At 40.2% G+C, this 8,681-nt stretch overlaps 1 long non-coding RNA gene across 1 annotated transcript; it reads right to left on the bottom strand.

Annotated features, from left to right (window-relative positions):
* Nucleotides 1–4,271: 4,271 nt before the first annotated feature.
* Nucleotides 4,272–4,898, bottom strand: LOC121403726. The gene is made up of 2 exons (XR_005967449.1): nt 4,622–4,898; nt 4,272–4,536 (listed from the first exon to the last, which is right to left on the bottom strand). It is a non-coding gene; the product is annotated as an uncharacterized LOC121403726 (long non-coding RNA).
* Nucleotides 4,899–8,681: the final 3,783 nt, after the last annotated feature.

The following is an 8,681-nucleotide window of genomic DNA, read 5'->3' as shown; positions in this document are numbered from 1 at the left end:
CATGGTGCTATGTAGCAATCAGGGATAAATCTGATTTCCCTGTTTCAAAGGCTCATTTAATTGTGGTTACCCATCCTCTCCCGTAATGTATTTTGGATCTTACCCACATATGTCAAACCACACGGTCATGTTATATTATATGTGTAGATGTACAAGAGATAAGATGATTGATATAAATCTCTTTACCAGAGTGGGGATGTCTAAAAGACTTACCAGGTAACATGTATATACATCCTGCATATTTGTAGTATCCTTTCTGTAGTTTACTGAAAATACCACCACTAGGTTTATAACATTCAACTGTATCTGTTTGCATTAGGTCTCTTAGATTTGGTCCCGTTTCTAACTGTCACGAACGCCGCCCGGAGCAGTTCCAGGAGCTCCGGGCGGCGTGTCCTCCTCTGCGGGCATCGCTCCTAAAATGGTGGCGCCCATGGCCGCCATGTGGGTAGTGGAGCCGGCGCAATGACGCCAGCGCGTCGACGTCGGCGCAAGGACACCAGTGACGCCAAATTCAAATATATAAACGCTACCAAGATGCCAGAATGGCACCCAAGTATAGGAAACATTTCCTGTGTTTATCCTGGGTTCCCTGTGAGCTGTTATTGGTGAATCTTGTTCCTGATTGTTATCCTGACCTTTTGCCTGGACTTTGGATATTGCTTCTGTCTGCCTTTGAACTCTCGCCTGAACTTGATTATCCGTTTGATTAACCCCTTGGACACCGCGACTTTGATCCCTCCAGAGGGCTTCCTCCTCGATCCTGACTACCTCCCTGGTGGGAGCTCCCGGCTCCCTGACAATAACCCCAAATAGGTTTTTGAGTCAGAGACTGAGATAATTTTTTATCACTCTGTATAATAGACCAATGGTTCTCCACAATAGATATAACTGCGGAAGAACCTGTGTTATAATGAGACGTCACAATAAAGAATAAATTTTTATATTGAAGTGTATCACATTCCTGTACCAAATCATTATGCACCTTTTCTAAAGATTTAGTTAGTGTAGATTGGTAATAGCCTCTCTGTTTAAAGCAATCCGAAGATACTAGTAGTAGTTTTTCACAAATATCTTGATTAGAGTTACTTCACATGGTATGTAGGAACTGCGAAAAAGGAACTGCTTTTTTAGAACTGGGTGGGTGAAAACTAGTAGAGTATGTGTTTTTATCTGTGGTCTTATAATATAACTTATACACCGTTGTTCAGCATAAATATCTCAACATCCAAAATTGGATCTGTTGCTATCATGTGTAAAGCTGGCCATAAATGTAAAGATTTTTAAAAGATCCAACTAAAAAGACCATTTGCCAGGAAAACAAAGGGTAGCTGCCTGCTTGGCCCTGCAAACATAGATAGATTGCACTGGGACCGATAAAGATTTTTTAACCTGGCCGATCAATTTTCTGACAGATGTCAGATGAAAAATCGTAAGATGTACGATCGTTTGAATCCCACTAACTTCACGATAGGATTGGTCGGACTTCGCTAAAATCGGTCGTTCGGCAAGAAAAATCTTTGCATCTATGGGAGCTTAACTGTGAATCTAACTGGAGAGTTAAAAGCATTGAGATTTTCAACCATTTTTAGCAACTCTGTCTCATGACCCCACCACACAAGAAGTACATCATCGATGTAGCGTAAGTATATTAAGAGGGATTCACCAAATTTAGGTATAATATTGTGTTGTTCATAAAAAGCCATATATGAGGTGCAAACCGTGATGGTTTGCACCTCAATGGAAGGGGGTCTGCGGTGCTGGGGGAAAGAATGGCTAAGAGGTTGGAGGAGTGTTTAAACTAGGTGAGGGGGGCATACAGTTTACTAGCTAAGGAGGTCCCTCTGTTACAAGGAAAACAGAATAATACTAACTTTACATATAATTCTCCACTAAGTAATGCAAATTTTCTAAAGTAAAAGTATGCATTTGCCGCTGTATGCTGGCAAATGCACGGAGTTTGTCAGGTAAAATGGGAGACCTAGAATTGATTGCTTTCTCTAAAAATTATGATATAATTGGTATCACTGAGACCTGGTAGGATGAAACATGTGACTGGATTGTGAATTTAAATGGTTACACCCTTTTTAGGAGGGACAGAGAGATTAAAAAGGGTGGAGGAGTGTGTTTGTATGTAAAGCCTGAATTAAAGCCATGCGCTAAAGAATTAACAATAGTTGGCACTGGTGAGGGTGTAGAATCACTCTGGGTAGAGATTTTGACTGGGAAAAAGGTAACAAAAAGAATTATCATTGGTGTATGCTATAAACCACCTCGTATAAGTGTCGAGTATGAAGCCCAGCTACTCTTGCAGATACAAGCGGCTTCACAGCTGGGTCAAGTTGTTGCTATGGGTGACTTCAATTATCCAGACATTGACTGGGGTAATGGGGTTGCTAAGACAGAAAAAGCTAGTAGGTTTGTAAATATGCTGAATGACAACTTTTTATTCCAGCTCGTTCAAGAACCTACTAGGAATAACTCTCTTTTGGACCTTGTAATAACTAACAATACTGAACTCATCTCTTACATTTGTGTGGGTGAGCATTTAGGGAATAGTGATCATAACATGGTCTCCTTTGAGATCCTGTTGCAGAAGCAATTCTATAAGGGAGTAACTAAAACACTAAATTTCAGACGTGCAAACTTTGACAGTATAAGGGAATCTCTGCAACATATTAAGTTGGAAATGCTTTTCACAGGGTTAAACACAGAACAAAAATGGGAAGTCTTTAAAATGCTGCTTAATAAATATACTTGTCAGTATATTCCACTTGTAAGCAAGGAACGTTGTTGCAAAGCAAAACCTTTTTGGTTCAATAGAAGCGTTGGTGTTGAGGTGGGTAGGAAAAGACGTGCTTTTAAGGCTTTCAAGTTAGCTGGTACAGCCGAAACATTTATAAGGTACAAGGAGGCCAATAAATCATGCAAAGAAGCTATAAGGCAAGCTAAAATTGATATAGAAAAGGATTGTCACAGTCGGCACCCTAAACCAGAACTAATACTAACTAAGCTCCCTGGTCTCGGCTCGGCTTCACCAGTAGTGTGACCGCCTTTGGCTTCGGGAGGAGCCCTCAGCGTACTCAGATGCCACCTGGACTTTTCGAGAGGAGCAAGGCGAGGAGTTCTGGCAAGCAAAGGGGCATGACTGTTGTTAAAGTCAGTTAGGCCAAAGGTCGTGGTACAATTACGTAAGACAGATTTGTGGTCAGACAGGCAGGGTCGAGGCAGGCAGATAGCTAGAGTCGTCAGGCAGGCAAGGGTCAAAACCGGGTAATCAATCAGATGGGCTGAGGCAGAATCGGAGTCAAATAACAGGCAGAGGTCAAACCAGAACGTCAAACAGGAGGGTTAAGCAGAGTCAAGGTCGGTTTCAGGCAAGGGTCAGGTTCCAGAGATCAGAGTAGTCAAACAGGCAGGCAGGGGTCAAAACAGACAATCAGGATCAGATTCAAACAGAATAGCAACAGCTAAAAGCACCAGGAACAAATCCTATCATGGGCAATGACATAAAAGAAAATGTCTCTTTAAATCCATTTGAATTTCGCGCCATTGCGTGCTGATGTACTCACGCCAGCGCGCATGCGCCGATAAAAACCGAAAGTGCGCGCGCGGCGCGCATTAGGAAGCCGGCAGTGAAGGAGGAAGGTGCGGCGGGTGTCCCTGCCACACCACCACTAGACCACCAGGGTAAGGATTCCTTACAAGGATATTGCAGCAAGCAGTAAAAAAAATCCAAAATTATTTTTTAAATATGTTAATAGTAAAAAAATAAAGCAGGAAGGAGTGGGACCCTTACTATCAGAGGGGGGTCAGCTGGTTTATGAAAACAAAATAAAAGTGCAGATTCTGAACTCATCTGTCTACACAAATGGGGAACCAGTAAGTGAAGGTTTCCTTCTTAACAGTACCAATTCTAGTAATACAACTAATGATGCATGGTTCACACATGATGAAATTCAAAAGAGACTAGAACACGTTAAGATTAACAAAGGTCCGGGGCCAGATGGTATTCATCCCAGGGTAATTAGTGAGCTTAGCTCTGTGATTGCCAAACCTCTTTAATTAATTTTTCAGGATTCATTGAGATCTGGCATAGTGCCGAGAGACTGGCGAATTGCTAATGTGGTGCCTCTATTCAAAAAAAGTATACAGTTGTGTGTGCTTCAACCACCTCACATAGGTTCCTTTCGGGCAGAGTGCAAAGCAGTGTATAAGCCCTTGCCATGGGCCAATTATACGGCAAAAAGGAAAAACTGCAGCACCTCTTATTTGCAAAATGTGAAAAAATTTATTGCAATTGGTCAGTAACAGGCAACGTTTCGGGCCTTGTCTTGCCCTTTCTCAAGCCTGCCTGATAGTGTGTGATACAAACATTTATCCCCCACACTGGGGGAGTGCACAATATCAGGACCCACCCCCAATCAAGTTCAAACCAATCAAGTGAGGACATTGTGAAAGTCCAATAAAGTCCAAGTGTTATTCATTTTCCGTGTGTCTTGTTAATCCATATTCCATACTGGGTATTTAGTTGTACTTATAAGAGAAAAATTTCAATAGTGACACTTAGTGATTAAAAATTAGAATAAAACAATGTATAAGGTTATAGAGGCTGCAGTACCTTTTACCCGGAGAGGATAGTTCCAAATGGAATCTCCTCGATGCAGTCCGGGATCATGTACCCATTCTTCATAAATGTTGATAACCTTAAAAGACAAAAATCATGTTCAGAAAAATGTAAACATACAATAAAAGGTTAAAACCAATCAGAACAAAGGAGGGTGTTGTCTGACCTAAGTGGAATAGAAGGGTATTATAACTTAAATAAAGCACATAGGTGTATATTCCCTATTAAGGCCCTTAGGCCAAAGCGTACCCAATTTATTTATCCAGTACATTTCTTTTCTTTTAACCCTTTAAGTGCCAGCAGAATTTCACATTTTGGTTACGCGAAATGCCAGCCGTTTTTAAGCATTTTGTGCTCTCTCACTTTAGGGGCATTTTCTGAGGGGAAACCTATAGTTTACCTAGGAAAATTATACATTGTTTTTTTCGGTAGAAACTGAGCTTTCTAAATCTGCCTGAGTTTTCATGTATTTCCACCTGTGCAAAAAAATTTATAGTGCTAAATAACAAAAAAAAATGAAAAATTACCATTTTTCATCGTATATCAATTTATACCAGAAAAATATTTCATTTTACAGATGAAAATCCAACTTATTTGGAAAGCCTTATGTCTCTCGAACGTGCCAATACCAGATATGTATAGTTTTAGGGAGATTTAGGATTTCTGTACAGCAAAAACTCCCGGCAGTATATTACTGAATTTTGAAAGCACTAAGGCAGAAAACGGCATGCTTTAGATTCCAAGGCAAAAAATCCTGAAACCATAGGTTTACCCCAGAAAACCATACATTTTTGAAAAGTACACATTCTGCCGATTACAAAATGGGTAACTATGTCTCTCTACTCCCAACTACCAAACAGAAAAGCTTGTCTGAACATAGCGGTTTTTCAAAATAAAATTCAAAATTTTGAAAAATCATTTCAAAGGTTTTATTTTGCTGCTCCGCATATCCCAAACTATATTACGTACCAAGAAAAAGCACCTGAAATATGATTGCCAGGGGTCCACTGAACAGTTTGATACCCATTATGCATAGGTTTACCAAAGTATCTGGCATTTAGAGACACAAATATGAAGTTAGCGCATCCAAATTGTTCAGGACTTTACTTCAGCTACTGAGAAATCAAAACATTGACTGCATTTTTTGTGGGGTAAAAACACAGAAATATATGTTTACCCCCCAAACCCATATATTTTTGGAAAGAACACATTCTACAGAATCTAAAATGGGTACCCATGCCTTTCTGCTCCAAACTACTGAGTCGCAAGGCTTTCCCAAAATTGTCGGTTTTGGTGAAATATCTGAAAATTGCCTCAAAGCTTCAACTTCCCAGCACCATATCACCCATGTATCATTACGTACTAAGAAAAAGCACCCTAAATATGATTGCCAGGGTTCCTCTGAACATTTTGGTGGCCATTGTTCATAAGTTTACCAAAGTATCTGGCATTTAGAGGCCCCAAAATGAAGTTAGCGCATACAAACAGTCCCGTGAGTAACTTCAGCTAATGAAAAATCAACACATTGACTGCATTTTTGTGGGGTAAAAACACAGAAATATATGTTTACCCCCCAAAACCCATATATTTTTGGAAAGTACACATTCTACCGAATCTAAAATGGGTACCCATGCCTTTCTTCTCCAAACTACTGAGTCGCAAGGCCTTCCCACAATTGTCGGTTTTGGTGAAATATCTGAAAATTGCCTCAAAGCTTCAACTTCTCAGCACCATATCACCCATGTATCGTTACGCACCAAGAAAAAACACCCTAAATATGATTGCCAGGGTTCCTCCAAACAGTTTGGTAGCCATTGTTCATAGGTTTACCAAAGTATCTGGCAGTTAGAGGCCTCAAAATGAAGTTAGCGCATACAAATAGTCCTGTGGGTAACTTCATATAATGAGAAATCAACACATTGACTGCATTTTTGTGGGGTAAAAACACAGAAATATATGTTTACCCCCCAAACCCATATATTTTTGGAAAGAACACATTCTACAGAATCTAAAATGGGTACCCATGCCTTTCTGCTCCAAACTACTGAGTCGCAAGGCTTTCCCACAATTGTCGGTTTTGGTGAAATATCTGAAAATTGCCTCAAAGCTTCAACTTCTCAGCACCATATCACCCATGTATCGTTACGCACCAAGAAAAACACCCTAAATATGATTGCCAGGGTTCCTCCAAACAGTTTGGTGGCCATTGTTCATAGGTTTACCAAAGTATCTGGCAGTTAGAGGCCTCAAAATGAAGTTAGCGCATACAAATAGTCCTGTGGGTAACTTCATCTAATGAAAAATCAACACATTGACTGCATTTTTGTGGGGTAAAAACACAGAAATATATGTTTACCCCCCAAACCCATATATTTTTGGAAAGTACACATTCTACAGAATCTAAAATGGATACCCATGCCTTTCTGCTCCAAACTACTGAGTCGCAAGGCTTTCCCACAATTGTCGGTTTTGGTGAAATATCTGAAAATTGCCTCAAAGCTTCAACTTCTCAGCACCATATCACCCATGTATCGTTACGCACCAAAAAAAAACACCCTAAATATGATTGCCAGGGTTCCTCTGAACATTTTGGTGGCCATTGTTCATAAGTTTACCAAAGTGTCTGGCATTTAGAGGCCCCAAAATGAAGTTAGTGCATACAAACAGTCCCGTGGTTAACTTCATCTAATGAAAAATCAACACATTGACTGCATTTTTGTGGGGTAAAAACACAGAAATATATGTTTACCCCCCAAACCCATATATTTTTGGAAAGTACACATTCTACTGAATCTAAAATGGGTACCCATGCCTTTCTGCTCCAAACTACTGAGTCGCAAGGCTTTCCCACAATTGTCGGTTTTGGTGAAATATCTGAAAATTGCCTCAAAGCTTCAACTTCTCAGCCCCATATCACCCATGTATCGTTACGCACCAAGAAAAAGCACCCTAAATATGATTGCCAGGGTTCCTCCAAACAGTTTGGTGGCCATTGTTCATAGGTTTACCAAAGTATCTGGCATTTAGAGGCCTCAAAATGAAGTTAGCGCATACAAATTGTCCTGTGGGTAACTTCAGCTAATGAAAAATCAACACATTGACTGCATTTTTGTGGGGTAAAAACACAGAAATATATGTTTACCCCCCAAAACCCATATATTTTTGGAAAGTACACATTCTACAGAATCTAAAATGGGTACCCATGCCTTTCTGTTCCAAACTACTGAGTCGCAAGGCTTTCCCACAATTGTCGGTTTTGGTGAAATATCTGAAAATTGCCTCAAAGCTTCAACTTCTCAGCACCATATCACCCATGTATCGTTACGCACCAAAAAAAAACACCCTAAATATGATTGCCAGGGGTCCTCCAAACAGTTTGGTGCCCACTGTGCATAGGTTTACCAAAGTATATGGCAGTTAGAGGCCCCAAAATGAAGTTAGCGCATACAAATAGTCCTGTGGGTAACTTCAGCTAATGAAAAATCAACACATTGACTGCATTTTTGTGGGGTAAAAACACAGAAATATATGTTTACCCCCCAAACCCATATATTTTTGGAAAGTACACATTATACAGAATCTAAAATGGGTACCCATGCCTTTCTGCCCCAAACTACTGAGTCGCAAGGCTTTGCCAAATTTGGCGGTTTTGGTAAAATATTCTGAAAATTGCCTCAAAGCTTCAACTTTCCAGCATCGTATTGTCCATGTATCATTACCAGCATAAAGCATCCTAAATATAAACATAGGGGTCTACTAAACAGTTTGATGCCCAATGTGCATAGATATACCAAACTATGTGGGGCACAGAGACCCCCAAATGACAATATGTATAGACATTTTCACGGCTGACGCGCTGGCTGCTGCAATATAACCACCCGGTGTGTGTATTATGCGACATTAGACCACCTAACAGTACAGAGACCCCAGAAAACCATATATTTTCAGAAAGTACACATTCTGACGAATCCAATATGGGTAAATAAGCGTTTCTACTGCAAACTGCCAAACTGCAAAACAATGCTGAACATAACGGTTTTTATCAAATTTCTGA

The sequence above is a fragment of the Xenopus laevis genome, chromosome 4S (assembly GCF_017654675.1).
Source record: "Xenopus laevis strain J_2021 chromosome 4S, Xenopus_laevis_v10.1, whole genome shotgun sequence".
Lineage (NCBI taxonomy): Eukaryota > Metazoa > Chordata > Amphibia > Anura > Pipidae > Xenopus > Xenopus laevis.
Note: the sequence above shows the minus strand (reverse complement) of the source record. Positions and strands in the feature narration are given on the sequence as shown.